General features: G+C 36.8%; 1 long non-coding RNA gene across 1 annotated transcript in view; it reads left to right on the plus strand.

Moving 5' to 3' along the window:
- Nucleotides 1-23,531, plus strand: part of LOC120885784 (uncharacterized) — a 110,541-nt gene that overhangs the window by 85,657 nt on the left and 1,353 nt on the right. Inside the window, exon 5 of the long non-coding RNA XR_013430056.1 lies at nucleotides 4,954-5,169. This is a non-coding gene — a long non-coding RNA (uncharacterized LOC120885784). The remainder of the gene's footprint in view (nucleotides 1-4,953; nucleotides 5,170-23,531) is intronic.

Consider the following 23,531-nt stretch of genomic DNA (forward strand, 5'->3'; position numbering starts at 1 on the left):
AGGCAGGTACCAAAATATGTCTATCTAGGACATCATTACTGACCTTACAGTTGGAGATTTGGGCCCAAAGAAATATTTCTTTTATGAACATGTATGTTTTACCACCTTTGTGGTGGGGTGGCTTGCTTTAGGCTGCTGTATTTGGGCTCAAGTACTTTAGTAGAAGTATCAGCAAATTAACCTTATAAGAACTAATTGTTCTCAGCTGGATTGCTTCAGAAAATCTTAAATAATTGTTCTTGTTCCCATAGACCTTACGTCTTTCTAGAAAAATGAGTGTACATATATGCAGAGGAAATGAACATAGTGTAGTAGACATTATGAATGATAAAATTCTACTAATAAACACATTATACAAAGTTTGGTGGAAAAAATAAACCAATGAGACAAAAGAATCTTTGGTTCTTTGTCTTATAGATTTGAAGAATGAGATCCACAGTCATGAAAGGTGGGAGCTAAGTAACAGAATTTATTAAACTAATAGAAGGAATTAAAGCTCTTATAGGGGGAAGGTTCCCAAGGAAGGTTGCCCCTGGGTATCTATTGTCTAACGTCTTATTTGATAATGTTAAAGGGAAAGAGTCGATCCTGTAGACCATAGGCTAGAGATTTTTAAAAAACAACAGGTCTTTGAGGCCATCACATTAGGACCATTGGTGTTCATGCATCCCCCTGTCCAATCACGGGTGTTGATCACATGCAGCTTTGCCTCAGGGTTCCAGTATATACTTTCAGGCTCCAACGGAGTTACTGGTCACAAGCTGTCTGGCCATCTAGGACTTTGTGGTCAATGGTAGAAATGTGAAAGCCAAATGTAGAAACTACTGAAGGGTGTGACCTTCATCTGCTTAACACATTTCTGTCTCACCAACAGGAGGCTTTTCATAACTAGCTCTCAACTGTAAGGGGAAAGATTGACCTTTTGGGGTGGGAAGACCAGGAAAGATGTTATACCAAGGTAGGAACAGGACATGAAGGGGGAGATACAATTTCAATGAGCAAAGAAGAACTTGAAAGGATAGTTCAGACCTGAGAATCTTTGATGTAAATCATAGAAGGGAAGAACTCAGTTTATTTATATAAAATTGACAAAGAAAGTAGAAGAGAATAGTAATTAATAATGTCTCATGTAGGAAAGAAAGACTCCTGTGGAAGTCTCTTATTAATACAGTTAAAAGAATCTTCTGTAGTAGGTGTACCTTATCCAGTTTTACCCACTTAGACACAAGGCTCCAGTCACAAGGAAGCACCCTGCTATCTCAGATAACTCCTTCTTCTTCTTTGGAAAGGTCTTCAACTAGGGACTTTCTAAGAACACACATACATTAGTCTGAGACTGGCAGAATATACAGCATGAAATATGAGATCTCTTATTCGTTTAGGTTAAGCAAAGAAAATAGCATGATCTATACATGGGATATAATATGGTTCTGATAGTATTTCTAGGTACCTCTACAGAAAGGAATTAGTAAGAAGCCTTAGCTCCTTACAATGAACATGGTTATTTTTTCCTGTTTAGATCCAGTCTGAAATTTTTAATGTTCAAATTCTGCTAACTCTTTTATGTGCCTCTGTCCCACGGAAAATTATGAGGGACATAATTTCCTTTTATTGAGGTCTTTATTCCATAGGCAGGAAATATCAGTTGTAGCATATGTAAAAATGCTCACAGTTGCCTTCAGGCAAATAAGGCTTAAGGGGGTTTGGCTCTTTCATTATTTCATTCTACAAATGCTCAACACCAATACATGTCTCTTTTTTTTGTTTGTGACATGCCACAGTTCACTGTTGATCCCCCTGTTCAGAATGCCCTGGATTCTCTAGGCAGATGCCCATCTATGTACTTATTTCACATGTATAAATAAAAGGGAGGGTATTTGTGTTTTGTTAAAAAAAAAAAAAACTCAGCTAATAATGTACTTCAAACCTGGACAGCAACCTTCTCCTGTGAAACTCTGCTAGAAACGTCCTCATTTGCAGCAGCTCATGACTGTTCATGTTCATGGTTTCAGTCCTTCCTCCTTCCAACAAAAAAGAATTTCACAAAATATTTGTTGACTTGAATGGAGAAGGAGATTTTTCTACAAGAAAAAGAGAATGGGTAGTTGAGACTTCTTGAGAGTGTTTCATAAGGATTCATGAAGTACCCGGCAGAATATCATAATAACAGTATTCACGACTAACACTTAACGGTACTTACCATGTTCCAGGCACTGCCCTGATTTACCTATGTTATCTCATTTAATGTGTGCTTTTTTTTTTAATGTGCAAAGAACTGCTTACACACCATTGAAACTGTAATGGTATGAACTGATAATGGATGACATACTTGATTTTTTCTCGTGAAACTATATGTTTTAGGAAAATAACCCAATAACTAGTTGTGGGGGCCTTGCTTTTAGGATGCAGTGGCTCCTACTTGCATTCTGAGCAGCTGGAACACAGCGAGTACTTCACTCCTCATCTGTAAACTGACTGAACAGCCCCCTTTCTTTTCTTATTTATATGTTTATTGTTTCATCTCTTGGTTTCATTAACTAGCCACATGCCACCAATGTGACAGAGGTACACTCATTTCCCTTATATTTTAGCTTAAAGGGTATGACTACCATAACTTAGCTAAGTGCTGATTATGTATTTTAACTTATTCCTCTCCAAAGAATTCTGTTTTCAGGTAGCTGGAGTAGGAATCAACAGGATCTACAATTCCATATAGATTTTGAGATGAGGACTTGCATTATCCTTCCAAGCCACTTTCAATCACTACCAATATACATAGAGTTAAACTAGGTTGTGTTTTTACAAAACTCTTTCCCTCTCACAATCAAATAGTCACACCAATGTGCATTTCCTGGTTTTTGTTAGTTAGGTAAAATGTTACCATTTAAGGGAAGCTGAGTCAAGAGTATACAAAATACTGTTAATTTACCAGTTTCCTGTGAAACTATAATTAATCAAAATAAAGTGGTTTGTGTGTGTGTGTGTGTGTGTGTGGGGGGGGTTAATGGCATTTGAACCCAGGGCCTCATGCATGGTAGGCAAGTGCTCTACCACTGAGCAATATCCCCAGCCCTTTTATTTTGAGACTGTCACTAAATTGCCCAGGCTGGTTTCAAACTCAGTGATGCCCTAGCGTTAGCTTCCTGAATAGCTGGGATTACAGGTGTGTACCTCCACACCCCTCTCAAAATATTTTAAAAATCAGAACAAAAATATTTCTTATAGAAATGAATAAGAGGGAACACACACACACACAAAAAAAAAATCTTAGAGGAGAGTCTGGGAGTCATCTGTTCAATGTAAGTACCTCTGTCAAGAGGACTGTGTCATTCAATGAAGGTCTGAAGTATTTGTCTTTTGTTTTTGTGGTACTGGGGATTGAACCCAGGACTTCAGGGGTGCTAGAGGCAAGTGCTCTGCTACCTGAGCTGCATACATTCCCAGCTAGGAAAAGGCTAGTGTAAGAAACTCATTACTAGCTGTACCAGTGATAAACATCACATTGTTAAGTAGTTCTGCTCTCTTTAATTCCTCGACCACGAAGGCTATGAATTAGCTTCCGCTAACAAGGAACCAAGAGAGAAGCAATATGGCTCCTTGAGAAATACTTGTGAAAATGCAGAAGACCACACATAATTTGTCTCAATTTCACACTCACCACCATTTCTTAAGAAATAGAGAGTCAGAGTCTGTATTTATTTCATTCTTCTGAAAGCAAATCAAGCAACCCACCTTTCCCACCTTCCGTCCTACTCCTTCTCCTGTGAATAGCAATTATTCAAAGTCTTTGATGATTAGAAGTTAAGGAATTTGGTTATGGTAGGAAGGAAACTGTGAAGGTATAATAGTAAATACTCTTCTTTTACTTTTTCCTTCTTCTTGAGACAGAACCAATAGCACAGTACTTTCATTAGAAGCTACAGTCTAGCTGAGAAGACAAGAGTATCTGCAATGCCTAAGAACTCCGTGCTCTAGAAGCCACTTCTTTGTATTTTAAATGGGAATGAATAAGTCAGAGTCAAAATCACAAAGAGAATACAACAGGGTGATTACCACAAATATTAACTCAGACCCAGGTTTATCAGGCCATAGATCAAATGCAGTTAAGGTGGGTGGACAAGTGACCAAGACTTAAGCACTAACTCAACAAATACTCAGTGACCAGCCATTAAATGACTTTAAAAAAATTCCTGAAATTGACAGCTTCTTCTTATTGACTATTTTTGGAACTCATCCAATTGAAGAAACACCATCCCTTCTACCTCAAAGCCTGACTTTAGACTGTTGGAAGTTGACTTTAATTTAGTCATCCTGAGCCCTGATACATTATGCACATATTATTCATTGTCCCTTTCCTCTTTATTCTGCCATTCTTTTGGTTTGCCAGATAGTTTCCCAGCTAGGAAAAGGCTAGTGAAAGAGACTCATTACTAGCTCTAGCAGTGATAAACATCACATAGTCAAGTAGTTCTGCTCTCTTTAATTCCTCTACCATGAAGGCATTTAGGCTTCCTTAGACTGGGAAATGAGAGCTTTGTATCAGAAATATAAAAAATTACTCAGCTCAGGGGAGGTGCAGAGTAGGAAGTCAAGAAGGAAACAATTCCACTAAACCAGAGAAAATAATTTGAACAAGTTGCCAAATCAAGGAGGTAGAAATAGATACAGATAACCAGCTTGCAGGGCTAAGAAGGCAACAATCTGAGTGCAAATTTGGGCAATAACTAGTAAATGGATCTCTATCGCTAGTCCTTCTCTGACTGCTATGCAAGGAAGGGGATAAGGTGTACTGGCAATTTTAAAGGACTAGAAACAAGAGAAGTATTTCTTCTAAACAGGTTTCCTTTCCTCTCCTTAGTGTGCACATACATTTATTTGGCCTTTATTGCTTACTACATTGTTTATAATTAATCTTTCATATGTCTATATCTTGCTCCCTTGCTCTATTGTAAGGTCATGAAGTTCGAGTCTTCATACATCTTTGTACTCCATAAAAGTCATGAAGATTGTCTTGTACATCTCAAGATGCACACTTGTGATGGACCAATGAAGACATTTATTGGGACTCCCTTCCGTGAGCTGTCCTTATTGTTCTCAACAGATGGCAGTGGTCTTCATCACTTCATGAACACATGATATGAGAAGAAGAACCATCTCAGGCATGATGGGGTGAGTCACTGGAACTTGGGCCCTACATTATAGTCACCTCAGATTAAACAGTCCATTCACAGAAGGAAACTGCATCTATTAGGTAACACTGGGAAAGCACTAATAAGAGGCTCTCTCTGCCCACCATCATTATACATAATATAGTGAAATATTGTCAATCTTAATCCTATCTGACAGTTGATTTTCCGACGACCCCAAATTTATTGGCAAATATGTCATTTTTCTGATCAAATAAAAATCATAAAATTAGTAATTGAAGCCTAAATGTTTATATTTAGGGTAAGTTTTCCAATTTATCTATTATATAATTGACTAGAAAACTGCTTTATCTCCATGGAGCTTTATGAGATCCTTACAAAATTCTGCAACACATACCAGTATCTCTCTGATATGATCTAACATAATACATTGCTTGAACTTCTCATTTTGGTATTTGATTACATGTAATTGTATCTGTACTATATTTTTATGTCATACATTCTAGTATATGGTAAGTATATTTTGTGTCTGTTTTTTTCTAGAATTGTCTGGCTTAGAGATTAAATATACTAAGTGTTCAGTGTATAGGTTATGAACTAAACTAAATAGTAAATATGGGGTAAGTTGTGTGAGTCTTTACACTGTCTTAAAATTTGTGTTGAATCCATTGAGTCCTTCCAGCTGATTGAAAGCTCCCCAAGGCCTCTCCAGCTATCAGAATATAATTTTCCTTAATTCTGAAGCAATATTATCCAAGCATTGTTTGCTTAATAAATATTCATGTCTATGATGATCATGGTTTTTAAGATGAAGGATTGTGTAAAGGTAGCACATTGAATGTAATGAATAAATAAATAATAAGAAGCGAGTTGTTAGCTCATTGCCCTTTAACATTAGGCTTAAAAAAATTTGGGAGCTGCAGAGTGCAAAAAATGGTAATAGGCTAAGCATCCCTCTTACCAATCAGTTGCCGGTTCACAAGTGTCAAGCCTTCACCTTCTGTCAATCATTGCTTTACTTTTTATTTTTGTGATTTGATTTTATGAGAGGTGGGGGAAATGGGGTTTTGTTGGTCCAAGGGTTAAACTTTTAGTTATGAGATGAACAAATTCTGAGGACCTAATTTATAGTATAGGTAGAAATGAAAATGTTAATTAATTTGATTGTGGTCATCATTACATAATACCTATCACATAATCACACTCTATACCTTGAATATGTTCAATCTTAGCTAATTAAAAAAAATCTAAGTATAATTAGCTTATAGTTAAATGCCATGAATAGTATTTTATAATAGATCATTTGTATGTATTTTGGGTTGTATTCATGCTATATCAGATAGATATTTTTCTTTTTAAATAAAATATTAAATTTTCTTCTAGTCCCTTATATCCTTTGGAACATAATAAAAAATCATCCCAAAACCAAAGCAACGAGAAAACTCTTTGCTTTCCAAGTGGCTGTCTTGTGAAGTAGAAAGGTTTTTATCTAACTCCTATCCAGGGTGCTTGGGTATGCGGTGGGTTTTCCATAGCCATCTTTTTAAAGCAACCTCTTCAATATCACCATTACATTGGTTGCCATTTCTGTGAACTCAGCATTTCTGTGAAACTTGAAGATATAATGTAAATATGTATGCTGCAAATTTCCTCCTACTGACAAGTTGTTCCTAAATTACACATATGAAAACCCTGTGAAAAGACTCATGATGCTTTCTTTCTTCTCTTTACCTAGGATGAAGTTTGTGCTCAATAAATAGTAAAAACTTTACTGATTGCTTCAGTACTGGTGACTGGTTTCACAGGAAATCACTGGTCCATAAAGGAGTTCATTCAGAAGCTGAGATGTTAACAAAATTGAAATTTTTATGTCTTTTAATATCTACTGAATTCTCTCATGCAGTTGTAGACTGCTTGGTAGCTCTCTCTCTCTCTCTCTCTCTCTCTCTCTCTCTCTCTCTCTCTCTCTCTCTCTCTTACTCTTCTAAGTATTTAGAGGCAAATATGAACATAAACTGATATCCACACTTTTCTACATCTCCTGGAAGAAGTTCAGTAAGGTCAGTGCTAGGTTGTCAGAGCCCAGATCCTCTCCAATATGACCATCGTGCCTCTCAGTTTCCCTAGAGAAAGGACGTTCAACTCCTCAAAGCTGTCAACCTGATAGTTTTTAACATTAATAACAGCCACCAAACAACAATGACAAGCCCCTAAAATAGATTAACAGGGTTTGGTGGTGGCTAAGAGCTGGGTTTGCTAAAAATAAAACTGTTTCTGTTCCCTCCATCATCCTTTTTCTGCTAGACTATAATTAAAGTCCACATCTGAAATTCTTATTGAGCGGCAAAGTCCCATGAGTGATTGGCATCTGGCATCCAAAAATATTCTGCAAAGAACAGTGTTCTCAGTGGCACATCTGACAGGCTTGGCTCACTTTCAGTGCTCCTGGCTTCCCGATGAGTGGCAAACCAATGGATGAACAGGAAGATTGTTTCAGCCCAATATCAATCAATCAGTTGGTTCTTCCATCAATGACTTGAAGCAATTTCACAAGCCTACCCTCACTTACCCCACACTGGCACATGAGAAGAGAAGAGTGATAGGGGAAAAATCAGCTTCGCTAATGGAAGCACTTTTTGCTTCTGCCAGTGCTAGGAAAGAGGGACCCAGCTTGGTTGAGAAAATGTGGTTCCCTGGTGAGATGGAGAATTGCACTTGCCTGCTGGTCCAAAGAGCATTAGTTTTTGCATAGAAATTTCACCCAATTAAAGGACTTTTATTTGAACCCAAGATTTGTGGTCTCCCTGGAATGGAGAGATTAGTTTTAGAGAGGAGAGGAAAAGCCTTTCCTCACATCTTGTTTTTCATGCTTGTGTCATTTGCATGAGAACTAGACATTGTGTGATTGCATATGGGTTACTCCTCATAGCATCCTAAATAAGAACATGTTGGACAGTGAGAGGCACTTTTTCCTCTGAGTAGTCAAATAAACCTAATCATATGAATATACAATGAGATAAAACACCAATCTTGTACCAAAAGGTTTTATGATTTTAAGTAGACTTGTGCTAAACTCTTATCATAATTGTAATTAGAAAGAGCAGGCCAGTCTCCTGCTGCTTGTGCTCACATTTGACATATGAACAGTATGAGGTTAGTTGTGTGAGCTGAATTCTTGATTTGCATTAGTTTAGAGTTGCTGTTTGCTATGTGGCAAGAAGAGGTCATATAAAGTACTGTCAACGCTGCTGAAAGCAGGTATATTATCATTCTATAATTACTAAAGACAACCGTATTTCACCTGATATTTTGTAAGACTGTTAGTATACAGTGTATTCAATAATAAAATGGGTCTCACAAAGGAAACCCAGGTATATAAGAGTTATAAACTTAGGACACACAAAATGATCCCATGTTTTGATACCCATGAGACCTACCTGATGGGATGGGTGCTGCTAGCATGACATTCTGATTAAACCCATTTCCCAGGTCTTATTTTATTGTGTTGTGTGAAAGAGAGAGAATCAAAATGACAGTTCTGATGGTGAATGAGGCATGAAGATGATTGCCAAAGTGAGCAGAAAGGGAGTAGAATGTCATTTAGAGATGTTTTCCGCTGAAGGGACTGATGAGTCAATACGTTGTGACAATTTATACTTCAATTGAGTCTTTTGGTGACTTTCAAATATCTTTGAAGACAATATAGGTGGCAACACTGACATCTTCCCTGCCAATGCAAAGCCCATTTCCGTATCAGACTACCAGAAAAGATGATGGTTGGAGTTGGGAAAACCCTCAAATATGCTGCCAAACGTTTTTCTTTGGTGGAGAAGGTGTGACCAAAGAAGGTTAAAGGATGAACATAAAGTACCCTAGCAAATTATGGAAGATTATGGAAGGTTGCAATTTTAAACTCTTCAACCTAATTCTAATGTACTTTCTGAGTTGGCCATTGTTCAGAAACATGGCCTTGAGTGGAATGTGAGAAGTAAAGTAACACTTTGCCCATTCAGCGATAGATAGCACTATAAGCTACCACATTACTTAAGGTTAATAATGTTAAAATTAACTGGTTTTTGTCTTACAGTATCATCTTATACGAGCTAACCAACTCACTTTCAGGAATTTAGTTAGTTGGCTGAAGTCATTGAAAGCCACAGTGGAAGAATTTTAAGTAATTAAAAACAATGCATGGAGAGAAATAAGCAATGTTTGCTTAAGTGCACCAGGTTACTTCTAGATGCCCAAACCCTGCTCAAAGTGACAGAAGCAATCAGAGAATTCCACTCCTTCAGCACAAGCTCATAAAATGGCACCACCTACTAGGGACTAAGACAACAACATTATTATCATAGAGATGTACTTTTTGTGGAGATGAGGAGAGATGATTTCTGTTCTTCAGGAAGAAGAAACACATTTCAGACTTTCAGGGCAGTCTTGGAAAGAATTCTAGAGGCACAAATTTCCTAAAGTGGGAAAATGCTCAAATCCATCCATGGATGACTCTTGGTTTCTCTGTCAATTGCAATGATATTTACAGAATGAATCCATTTAAAGATGATTAGAGAGAAAAGATCATAAGGTATCCTAAGACAGGAAAAAAACGCCCATATTCAAGATGGTGTGATATTCAGCAGTGAGGTAGCATTAGGGCATAGTGACTCAAGAAGCTGAATGATCACATTTTTTCCCAACTCTGGGGCTGGCTTGAGATCACTTGGAAAGCCTGAAATTAGCCATAAAGGAATTATTTATACCACGGAAACTGAAAAGCACTACAAATTGCCTCTTGGTCAGTTTTTTTCCCCCTGAAGAATTATTATGGTTTAACATTAGCCAGCATTATTGCTGGATATTATAGTGCCTCAACATTAAAGCCATAGATAATAGTGATTTTTTTCGGAAGTTTTCAAAAATATTCTTAAAAAATATTTCAGCTAAATATATAATTATGAATTAGAACTATGGTAGCAGTAAATCTGTGAAATGGAGCCCTTGGAGGAGAAAGAAAGGATTCATTCACCTGGAAATATAAATGGATACACTGAAATAAATAGTTAGAATCAAAGTCAAAAGAATTGAATTTATGTTTAGCCACTCATTATGTAACATATTTTGTTTAAAATCTACAATATACCTTACAAGTATGATGGGTACTTTAGGGAATGCAAAAGAAGTACAAATCTTCTGGTTAGAGAGCTTAGAATCTAACTGGATGAAACCCAAAATATTAAAGAAAGATACAATAAGTACAGTAAGAATTCAAAGTAAAAGAACTTGCATAGAATTATCAGATAAGGGTATGTAGTAGAGGTCCAACCAGAAAAGAATCTTAGAGAAAAAAACAATATTTGGATCATGTTGAATGGCAACGAAAAGCACCTGGAGACATGCTAAAATGTAGGAAGGAGAGAGAATGTGTACATAGAATCTGTAAATAGAACTTCCTGGCCAGAGTGGAGGACACGACTGGGCAATAGGATCAGGTAGAGTGTGATACAGAGAAAGAAGAAAGGAAGGAAAGAAATGTGATAGATAGAAATGGAGAGAAGAGGGAGGGCAGATAAGGAGTAAGTCAAAGGAAGAGAAGGAAAAAAGGACCAAATTACTCAACCTAGGGCATATGTGAAAGAGCCCTCATGTGTACCATGTCAAGTAGTTATCAAAACACTTCTGGGGGCAGACATTGTCTTCATTTCACAAATGATGAAACCAAGGTTAAGCCAACCAAACTCTCCAAAACCACAAAGTTACTAAGTGTGCAACTTGGTCCAATTCATCTCTGGTTCTAGATCCAGGGATCTTGCCACAGGAGCACATACCCTAGCACCTGATTTTTTGAAAACTCCATTATTTCAGTTAAATATCAACAGAAGAAGGAAAGATATTACTGAAAGAAATGGGTTAGGAGCTGAATCAGCTGTAGCCCATGCAACTGAACATTTAACAAGTGGTCTAGTTGAGTAGGAAGAGCTCTCCATTGTTTGGGTGAAGGTCAACGTTGTCAAAGGGGCAAGACTTCATATCTCGTGAAAAAGACACCAAAGGGAGAACAGCCATATGTTATGGAAAGAAAGAGGTTACAGTAATTGAAATGGAAGAAGACAGAAGATTCAACTAAAGGCAAATCCTGAAACCTGAGCATTTATTATGAGCTGTACCTCTGAATCTTCCCCAATTGGCAGAACTACTGAAAGTTAGTTCACCAGGGACCGAAAGACACTTTTGACAGAACTACAAAAATCCCCTGGTAAAGATAAATGGGGTGTAATTTAAGTAGTCCCAAACTTTTCTGCAAGCTTCAAGATCACTGCACATTGTTGGATCTGTTCATAATGGCCTGGACTGTATCCCAAAAACACCAGTGGGAGAGACTCAAGCAGACTGGCCAGGCTAGAAAAGGAAAATGAAGCCATTTGGACTTGGCTGAGGCTATGGATGGTCTGACAGTTTGCAATTTATAATTTTTTTTTTTAGTCCTTTTAACATTCTTTATCTGCCTTTATTTGCTCAACAGCCCTTCGCTCAAGTTCACGCTCAGCTTACCACATTCGGTGAAGCACACAGCAGTGGACAGGGGAATTTAATCTAGAAATCAGCCTGACTTGTCTTCACAATGTATTTTAGCTTCCAGGGCTGCGCTAGGAGGATGCGTAAGCAAGAGCCCTGTCTGGGTCAGGTGGCCTGAGAGCCCTGCCAGAATCCCTAACAATGCCTTTTAGGCAGTGCTGTCAAACAGACTCCCATCTCCTTAACTGACAGCGATGAGCATTTTAATAAAATGAGGTTCTGGTTGTTTTGAAGCATGAAGCCTAGGAGAAAGGAGAATCTGATCAGCTTTTGCCATGGCTTTCATAATTGTGAATCCTTCCATCTGACTGCCAGTAATTCGCCTTCCCAGACATTCGGAATAGATCATCCTCACTTCAAGCTGTCTCAGATGTATTGCTTGGGATTCTTTCAAGCTGCCTGGTAGCTTTCAGGTGGTAAGATGGCAGACGTCCAGTCTCTCTGAAGAAAAAGGCTTCATTGTTCATTGTGCCACTGTGTTTTCCAACCCTTTTTGTTATATCCTGGAAGCCTATTTGCTTTTTAACTGCTGCCACATACTGGGAAAACATCTTTATCGAGTAGTCCTCAATGCTGTGGCTTGAGTCCTTTTCATCAGGGGGCCTGTAGGTCCCTAGCTGAGATGAAAAGTCAGAATGTTTCCGTCCACATGGTTATCTTTATGTCAAACAATTTGAATGCCATTGGTCCTGGTGCTGCTTTGTTGCTGAAAATTTCCTGGAAACATCACCGTCTTCCCAGAAGGCATGATTCGAAAGCACTGGCAACTATTCCCAAGTTAGCATTCCTTCTAGTTTTAAATACCATGTGTAACATTAACAGTATTCTACAAGAGGACTTTTCCAATATATCAAGGAAATTCTGGGTCAAACATGCCATAGAATGGGTGTTTGTCTACAATGCCAGGAAACCCTGCAATTTCTTTTCCATATTCTCTTACATTTCCTTTCCCTTCAATGTATGAAAGAACTTGAATTCCACTTACTGGAGCTTAATTTGGATTCTAAACCTACCCTGTGACTCAAAATAGTGTATATATTTTAAACACACCTTTTCAAAGGAATAACCTGGTAGGATCAAACAAATATCCATCATAGAAAACATAGATTAATTTTTTCTAATTTTTATTCATTTACTCTGATGTATAGTAGAAACAAGCAACACAGAGGAATGCAGTTAATAATATAGGACAGTTTTTTACCCTTTGATCAACATCTCCCCAAAAGTGTATTGAACACATACACACAGACACATACATGCACATGCACATGCACATATACACACACAGAAGCATACCACATTGGAAACTGTATGTGGTAACAAATATATTGACTCATTTGATTGTAATAATTATTATATCACACACAGATGCATACATATGTACAATATTCATAAACACATGCACATATATGTATATATACATGTATATAGAAATATAATCATCAGGTTGTCCACTTTAATATATTCAATATTATTTGTTAATTATGCTTTGATAAAGCTGGGGAAATAACATTGGACACAGGAAAAAAATTAGGAAGAAAACAAAAAGTGATTTTGAGCATGTACCTCTCTGGAGAAAGCAAATCTAATTAAGCAGAGAAGAATTGTGCTCTGTTGGAAGTGCTGTGGAGGTGTGAAGTGTCTAGAGATCAGTAGTGATGAGTTCACTAGATGGAGGGAGGGATGTGTGGACACAGGAGGAGTTGCCCCGAGACAACTTCTAAAATTTACCAATCTGAAGGACTCTTGATACAAAACACACCCTAATTTAGTTGAAACAATTAAATTAGCACAACTCCATATTTTCTCCATGGGGCTTGTACCCAGGGGGACACAACCCTCTGGATATCTGCAGTGCTCAGCCCATCCCAACATCTCCCTCCCTGAGTGCTGCCAGCTCCAGCATCAAACCCATCTCTTCTTTTAAATGCTGCTTTTCCATTTTCAGCAGCTACTCTGGGGAAGCAGACCCCATCCTCATAGAATATCTGCTTAGTTTTCAGCTATAAAGTGTCAACATGTTGGGTATGATTGAGAGCCACAAAGAGCTGATCGAGGGGTAATCCTTACCTCATTGAAATGACTGGACATATTCAGGAAAAGGTGAGCTAACTCTCCTATGTCACTTTATCTTTAGAGTAGCAATCACATCTATATTCTTCTTCTAAATGTAAAGAATTAAAGGATTGATACAATACCTTTATTAATTTATTCATTTTTAATTCTTAGAATAGTGTCTTGCATGATGTTGTGATGATAAGAACTAATATTTATTAAGTGATTGCTATATGTCAGAAATGGGGTTAAATGCCTTTTGAGAATTATCTCATTCAGTCCTCATGATGGCCTGGTGACACATTTGCTGTCACTGTTCCTATGGGGCATATGCAAACACTGAGGCTTAAACTTGTTAAATAGCCTGTCTAATGTTCTTCTTCCTTGTGTATAAAGACCAGAATTAAATTCAGGTTTGTCTGATCATGAATACCTGCTGAATTTGTCAAGAAAACAAATCTATAGATTCCTTAGGATGAATCTGTGGGGAAACTGTAAACCCCTGAAGTTCTGCATTGGGAGGACTTCCTTCTATAAATTGCCCCCATCCCACCTATTCAAAGTACCTTGTTTTATCCAAGTTGAGATGCTCCAAGCTTCTCCAGCTGCCCTAGTCCTGTGTCCCACAGGCTTCATTATTTGTTCCCATTCCTCTGTTCTTTTGGATCCTGATGAGATGCCCAAGAGACTTTAGGAAGACGTCTGGCCCTTCCTGGTTGTCGTACCTGTATCAATATGTACTACCTGCATAACTTCATATAATGAACTCTAATCTACTTTCCTGATCTGTAAGGAAAGTGTAAGATGTGAGGATTAAATGGTATAGAGCACTTAGTACAAAGAAGGGTTCCATAAACATTATTATATCGCTAATCATTATTATTATTGCTGATGCTGCATTCATGACAGACCACCTTCATAACTCTCTTCTCTAAACTTTCTCAAAACCAGAACTTTAGTAACAATTATTAGCATTATTTTTTCCTGTGCACTATTTTATTTAATCAAGAAGTGACATAAATCTCCTAGATGATTAAGTGTATTTATATACACATTTTTTTTTCTTACTATCTCTTAGCTGTAGTTGGAATGTGTCTGGATTATAGTGTCCTGGTCCTTAACTAGGTGTGTGACTTTTTGAAGTTCAAAGATATCTATACTAGAAAAGCACATATGTTTAATTCTCAGATGCCAAAGAGGAGATCAGCTTTTAGCCAGTGATTAAACATGTTTTCCTGATGATGATTGGTGTCAGTGTATTGCTTGCTAAATTCAAGATATGCATTTACCTTAAAACTTGATGATTCTTGCATACCTTTGAAGACTTGACTTTTGGCTTCTGTACCCTCAACTCTTGTGATAACACATCTCAGATCTTTGGCTGTAAACAGACCCATGGTTCTATTCAGGTGGAGAAAATATAGGAGCAAGTAGTAAGAAAAAGGCTCAGCATCTTCTGTCCAAGTATTTTTTATTTTTTTGTGGTGGTTGTTTTCAACAGCATGTGTCTGCTTTCAAAGAATTTCTAGTTAGATTATGTAAAAACATGTCTTTGTGCTATAAATTTAATCTTTCCCTTAGCCTCTTGCCTCTGACAAGTTGAAGTAAATACTTTGACTAAATGCTGTGCCCTCAGTGCCTTGTAAACTATGTTATCTCAGCTTAAAAGGAGGAGAGGGAGCCAGAAATTGCATCAATTGAACAACTTCCTCCTTGCATTCCTCAGGGTCTACATCTCCAAGCCCCCAAATAAGAGAGTTTTCTTAAAACTTATAGGTGATGTTCACAAGGGATCTAATGAGGACATATAATTCATCTGACACTACAATAAGTATTGGAAACTACACAAACTGTTGCAGGAATGTGCAAAGCATGTATTTAAGATGGTGATTTTACTCCATTTTGATATTAGTTTCATCTGCTACAAATGAAGTTGGGCCCTCTGCCAGAGGAAACATTGAAAGGACTTGGAGACTACCTTCCTGCATTGCAGTATAGTAGAGAGAATGAAGCATCATTAAGCTGAATTTTCAAAAGTCACTGAAGAAGGAAACCAGAGATAAGATAAACTTGAGACAATGTAGGGACATTCAAAGTAAAGAAATTACTTTTGGTGGGAGAGAATAAAGATGATAGTTAAACACACATACACAAAATTTAATTGGCAAAGCCTCTGTTGAGACTTAGCAAGGCAAGCTATATGAATGAAAGGACATAATTTAATCTTTAAATAGTTGAATAGTTATAAAATAGAAAAAATTCTGTAACTAAATCAAGGAAAATGGAGTAGAGGTATGGTGAGGAACATTTTAACTAAAATAAGAGGACTATGACACAGGATTAGTGGTACAACAGAAATATGTGGCAAAACAGGCAGATGGAAGAGAGTACAATGCTTTTCAAATATAGACCAAAGAATGTCTATTTTAGGGATGGATTCCATATATGTGGAAGAACTCTTTTGCTCATAGTAAAGACGACATACTTAATAACATGCTAACCATTTACTTTTTATCATATGCCAAAAGAAATTGATGTGCTGAACTACTTTAGAGTTTAAAGAAAGAGATCAGAACCTTGGGACAAAGTAATCATACCATTCTGACGACAGAATGACAATATTAAAGTATAAGTGCCCAAGGTGGTAGGGCACTGCAGAATCACCTGGAGGGCATTGTAAACACACACATTTCTCATGCTGAACAGACAATGTATCTGAATCTCTGGGGTAGCAAGGATGAAAAAGGCCTGTGAAGGCAGGGTAGTTTTCTCATAGACATCCACAATGCCAGATCTTTCTCCATCACTGACTGGATCCATAGCAAGCTCTTGGAGGGACTCAGCTTTAGGTTCCTTGAGGTGGGGGGGTGATGGTGGAAGAAGGTAAGTATGATAATGTCAACAAGTGGTCTTAATAGTATCAGATTTGGACTGTAAATATATATATATATATATGAACTTTTTGTTACAACCACGCATTTGGAGAAGAACAGGAGTCAGAAATACGAGATTCCTTGCTTTGTAGACATGTTGGGGCTTTAATTAGTCCTCAGACCTGCTGTTTGAGGAATCATTTATGTTAGTAACAAAAGAAATATGACCCTGCAGAAGTTGGGAAGAGAGCTGGATCACTAAATTTTGGACATAAGTACTTCAAATGGTGGATGGGCATCTACTCAGGAATGGCATTGGACAATATTGCCAAGGAAGAGAGTCAAGGACAAGGATAGGTCCAGGAAGAACAGCTGTAACTATTGTTGTTGGTGGTGAAGTATCAAGAAGAGGAGGTAGCAGAGTCAGGGAAAAGGGTGGGAGAAAAATAAGGTAGAGAAGAAAACAGAAGCATCCCTTGATACTACACACTAGCAAACATCATTGGGTTGGTATTGAGGAAATTATGAGGCTAAAAAAGGGAATGGGAAAGTCTGAAAAATACAGTTCATAATTTTATTCTGAGCATGAAGAGTTCTTTAGAGAAAATATGACACTATTGTTTTCAAAATTAGATGAAGCCAAAGATTAACTGCATGGAAGAAGGAACACACAATTTAGAACAAATGCAACAACAACAACAACAACAAAAATGTGAAATTATCTTTAAGTAAAAACGATTAAAAAAAAGAAAACTGAGTCCTAGGCTAAACTGAGGCTCACAAAAGTAATATTTTAAGACCAGTACAAAGGATTTTTAATTCTAGATAAAAAAAGCCAGTATACTTGGGTTGGGGACACATAGATAAAAAGGTAGCAGAGACAGCAAAGAGAAGATAAACTTTTGCTTAGCTTCTACTTTGCTTTTGCATTTTCTGACCAGCAGAATGAATCTTCATTCTTTTGACTAAGGTCTTCAACACAGTGACAGAGCCATTGTCTTTATTCTGTTGTGATGAACACCTTCATCATTTTAGGATTAAAGAGATCTTTTCCATGTGTAGAAATGTGTAGCTCTATCATTGTATTTGCAGGTATTCCATATATTGGGGGTGGTATCCTTTACAAATCTGGGTCAATAAATTGCTATGGCTCAAGGTCATCAATACTGTAATGACTTGAGTATTGCTTTGGCCTTTAGAAATATGTATTACACTCATTTTAGGCTTAATTTTCCTTTCTTTTCATTTTTACACTTAAGAACTAAAACTTCAGGGGAAAAAAAACCAGATATCCTTATTTGAGTCTGAATGTGATCTGAAGGTAGTTAACCTTGGAAAGAAGGGAGAAATGAAGACAAACTTTCTTTCTGGCCTCCTGATGCTTCTGTGTGAATTGATGGATCCCTCAAGGATGAATGCGACACCATGACAAGAGCAGAGGGAAAAGTTATGCTGAGGCTGACATTCACGGGGTGTATTAATTATAAGTATCCATCTCCCTGGTGATCATGTACTTTTTTTTCCCCAGGAAGCAAACCTACCAAGAATTTTACTTTTGATGGAAATGAAGAATGTTTGGAGTTCTTGTCAAGTTTCAATACCTTTAACTTAAATTCATCTTCAGATTAACTTTAGAGATCTGCAGATTTCAAACTTCTGTATAAAAAGGCTTGGGGGGATGCACATTTTTCTTTTTTTTCATGGAACTACGCAACTTGGAGTGAGTCCAATATTCAATTAATTTAAATGGGGATAAATTTGGGCTTATTTTGGTGGCTGACAGGAACAACATTTCTTAGAGTATCATCAACATTTTTTTGTCTACTAAGATGGTGGAGGAGTGTTCCTTTATTGAAATCTTGGATGCCCAAAATATTCACAATTGTGATGCCAAAAAGAGCAAGGAAACTTAGCTGGAAGTGGTCATTATTCTTTCATAAATTAGAGCTTCAGAAAGATGTAGTGCATTTGTGAATGCTACCCAAACTGGAGACCACCCTCCTGCAGATCCAGAAACCAGGGTCAGCCACCTTCTAAAGAAAAACCATTCAACTTGGCTGACTGTCATATTTTGAGCCAAGATGTAAAAAGAAAATGGTGTTGACAGTATGTTCACAAGGAAGTTCTGTGGCAACAAACTACATATGTATTTATGTAATTTTCTCATGCCATTTGGTGATATGCAGACACAGCCTTAGACAGCCTGTCTGGCTAATTCAGGTCAAACTTGATGCATTTTCTCAGCAGGTCTTTTGCATGAGTTAAGTGCAGCCAACATTTTCCTTGCACACACACATTTTAGTTCTCCCAATTTCCATATCCACTGAGGGCTCTGCAATTATGTCATTTTACTAAGTTGATCCTTTATTCCCAGAGTGAACTTTTGTTGCAGATCCTGTTGCTGTTATTGTTATTTGTTTGTTTCCCTCTAGGTGGCTTCAAAAGAGCAAAAGAACTGAATTTTCTTAATTTGGACCTAAACTTTTTTTTTTCTTATCTAAAACTTCTTTATAGTCTTTTCTCCATTTTTTTAAATGAAAGCAATTATCTCAAATGAATAAGCATATGCAACAACATATGAGAAGGAGTCTAGAAAATTTTTTCTATCTTTTTTAACCAACAACTTTTCAGGTGTTTTCTATTTATTGGCATGAATACAAAAAGCTGCATAGATTTTTCCGGAAGTGGTAAATCACCATTTTAAATAGCAGTTCTATTCTCTAGCATTTTATCTACCTGTCCATCATTTACTCATTGCAGTTTAATTTTGCTTCCTTTACATTATGAATTTTATAATATTCTGAAGCTCAGGAGCTATTTTCTTTTACTTAAATGTTTTCGTACTGGAAAATGTCACTATGTAGATAAGTCACAATAAGATCAACTCATGAATATTCACAGGGCATATTTTGAGTACTGTATTACCCACTTAATGCTCTTTTACTGGCTAGATCACCCATATTCCTGATTACTTTCCCCCATTAAATCCTTAATTGCTATTTAAACCAGGCAATTTTTCATAGTAATTCTTGCCCAGTCTAGTGTCCTGGTATTACCACTTGATATTACATATGACATATAATTCCCTCTCATTGTAGAAATTTATGTTTGATTCATTTTTTGCTTTGCTTTTCAAGTAGGGATATTTTAATTTTAAAAAAATCATTGTTCATAATTTATAAAAAAATCAAACTTCCGAGCTGCTTGAAAACAGATTTTAATGTGGAAGTAATGTAATATTCCCAGTTCACGTGAAAAGTATATAATTATAATTGTTCAAAATTCTTCATTTTTCAATTTAGAACAAAATATTTTACAATTTGTTGATTGTTACACTTGATGCTAGACATATAGATATGACTATATATCTATATATCTGAACTGCACTTACTCCCTGGGAGGTTGTATAAAACTTCTTTCTCAGAATTAATATTTGTACCTAACCACTCTCTCATCTACTTTGTTATATAGCTTCTTATTAACTATTAAAAACATAAAAAGTCTTTATTAAATATCTGCAGAAATACAATGGCATGTTTTATACCTTTTGTTGTTGTTGTTTAGGTTTTAGTTAATGTTTTTGGAGGGCTTTGCAAACTTTGAGAAATCTTGACATAAAGATGCCATTCACCAGGAGAGGTGAATGTGTCTGAAAACTGCATTCCGACGGGGAAGTTTGTATTTTCCCTTAAAGGTTTAATCATATAGAATTGCTAAAGTTAAATCTCTCTTGACCCAGGTCAAGATGGTTAAATTTATATTTTTATTTTACATTCAAAATGTATTTTGAGGGGATGAAGGGACAGAGGGAGTTTGAGGAAGAATAGTAGAATGAATCAGACATTATTACCCTATGTACATATATGATTACACAGACTCATGTAACTCTACATTATGTACAACCAGAAGAAGGAAAAGTCATACTCCATTTATGAATGATGTGTCACAATGCATTCTATTGTCATGTATAACTAATTAGAACAAATAAAAAATAATTTTAAAAAGAAAAAATTACAAAATATGGAGTACGTTCATATGATTGTGTTTGTTTGAATAATTTGGCTGTCTACCTTCTATAAGAACATGTCTTATTCCAAAAGTAATTGTTTACTTTCTACAAGAATCTAATATCCCATAATATCTTCTTTTGGTTTTAAATATTAATTATCATTCAGAGTTCACAGACCCATGAGGGGTCATAAATTAAAAGACAATTCACTTTGTCTCTTGTGAGTATAGTTTTTGAGCAGTGTATTTAAGTCATTGGAATACAGCAATTGGGGAGTTGAAAAGACCTGGAATTTGGCTTTGGATCTACCAGATCTTTGATATATTTTTGAATTAGCTACACATCTTCTTTATGGCTTTTTTTTTTTATCTATCCTGAGAATAGGTAATAATACTGGTGGATAAAGGGCTACCCTGTTTAAGCTTGATCCCTTGAATAGCAGTTGGTGGCCTTCAAACTCTATAGAAACCAGTTATGAATCAGTGCCATAGGGCAAGGCTTAGATCTAATAACTGGTCTCCTCAGACCCGTCCATCTCGTCATGAGATGGGCTGAAGTTTGTCCAAACAAGGATCTTCATATGGTGGACTCTACTGCTATTTTACATTGAGTAATTGCAATGACAAAATTGGACCTCAGATCAAGAGGGGAAGGTCTGGTTCTCTCTCAAATCATGAGCACTAAGCTCTTAAGAAAAGGGCTGAAGCTCAGATTTGCTGTGTCCCATCTATTTATATCCTAGCTTTAATCATGGCAGCAGAACAGCATTCCCAATCATGCAGCCCAATAGTTGAATCCCTTTATTATCCCTGCTGAGTTTCTTTAGCCAGCCCTTACATGCAGTAATGAAAGGAAAATCCACACACCTACTTTACTACTGTCTCCATAACTTTTCCCCAAAGAAAGATGCTCCAACAGTTTAGAACAAAATCTTAATTATCCAAAGTCACTTTCTTTAGTGTTTAAATTCATCAGATAATTGCTCAATTATCCACTTTGTTTTGTCTGTGTAGATATCCTGGCTCAAGTCCATTAACCAACTAATGTACAAAAAGATGAGAAAATTAGGAGATTGTGCCTATGTTGATATTTCTGTTCTCAAACCAATGGTTTGTCTGTATCACTGATGTCTGCCATCCTCATTAGGAGTTATCAAATCAAAGTAATGTTTACTGCTCCCAGCAAATGAATTAAAGTATGTTTGTATTTACTCTTTGCCTACCAACTTGGAGAGACATTGGCTATATATTGGGGACAGGAAGGTAAATGTCCCTTTTAATAATAGAACACATCTCAGAGGAAAAACAAACACCTCAATTTCCGGAGAGAATATAAAACATGCTGTACGTACCCAGAATTAAATGTATTCAGACTTTATTTCTAATAAGCCTCATCTAATCATCCCCTCTCAAATGAAATTAATGATGCCTTTCTGTCACTAAGATTGCCTCTACCTACTTCCTGAGAAGGTAGGGGTCACCAGGGATCAGCAGAGATCATCGCCATTGCCTTTAGGTGACAGTCAGTGGCACCTGACCTCTGGTGTGCTGTTATGCTAGGTAACCCATAAGATGGTGGCCTTATTTTTGCTATATCCTTTTTGCCATCATTCCTTTTCCCTTCTGGGATTATGACTGTCTTGCACTGTAGCTTGGTTAGGGTTGTGCATGGCAGAGGATAATATAAAGATCATGGTCATTGGGGTCAGAATTCACATTCTGTCTCTTACAAATTGATTCACCATGGGTGACTTGCTTAACTTCCCTGATAACCATGCTCCTTATACGTGAACTATAATGCTCATCTCATTCTGTGAGGGTTGGATGGGTGAATGAACAAAAAGGAGCAAACATAGTGCTTGGAATCTTTTGGTACCCTCTTTCTGACATGGTCTTGCAGCAATGGATTATTGTTTGTATCTACAACTGCCTAACTTGAAAATTGTCTAGATTCTCTTTTAATGTCTACTTTTATTTCCTGAATTCTTGTCTCTTTAGCTACTCAATGCCCCTGTCCTTGTTTAGTGTCTACTTCCTAATAAAATACTGAATGAAGAAATTGGACAGAAAGAGATGGAAAAATAGAAGAGTTCTTGACCAAATCCAATTGAGTTTGCTTTCCATTTAGAACACAACAGCTGAACCATTGATTGTCTTCAGAGAAACTAACACCTCCATTTGTTAATTTCCTTTCATTTCTGTCCTATGGCTTTTTTTTGTACTGATGTTGATGTTCTTTGATAGTGTGGAAATAATTGGGGATTAACTGAGATTTGACTTCTCTTCTATTAACCTTTCTATTCAAAATGTTATTTACTAATGCCATCATGTGATGGACCCTGTGACCAACCTGAAAAGCATGCCTTAGGGTCAACTTTATATTAATATATCAGCAATGGACTTGATGAGTCTTACTGTGATAGCACAGAACAGCACAATATGGACCTGCATTTCTCCTAGAGCACTTGAATTTAAAAAGATAATATGAGGGCATGATATTCTAAAAATCTTTATTATTAAGTCATTCTGTCCTTTTTTATGGATTATTTGGCAATCAATAATGTAGGAATTTTGTCTTTCCTTGCCTCTAATGTAAACATATATGAGCAGCTGATATTATTGTCGCTCTTTGTGGTCATAACAATTGTGGTACACATCTAAAGAGATAGACCATTTCAGAGATCCTGGCCTTTAACGAGTCTCTTTTCTCCCAGTTTTCTAAAAATGAAGTTGGTTGTAACAAGTGATCTAAATTCTAGGTCTGATTGTACCCATGAAATAGTAAACAAAATCTAGTGTGACAATGAAGTTTCCTCTTAACACTGCCTTCATAGTGTCCCATAGATTTTAACAAGTTGCATTGGAGTTCTCATTTACC

The sequence above is a fragment of the Ictidomys tridecemlineatus genome, chromosome 13 (assembly GCF_052094955.1).
Source record: "Ictidomys tridecemlineatus isolate mIctTri1 chromosome 13, mIctTri1.hap1, whole genome shotgun sequence".
Taxonomy (NCBI): domain Eukaryota; kingdom Metazoa; phylum Chordata; class Mammalia; order Rodentia; family Sciuridae; genus Ictidomys; species Ictidomys tridecemlineatus.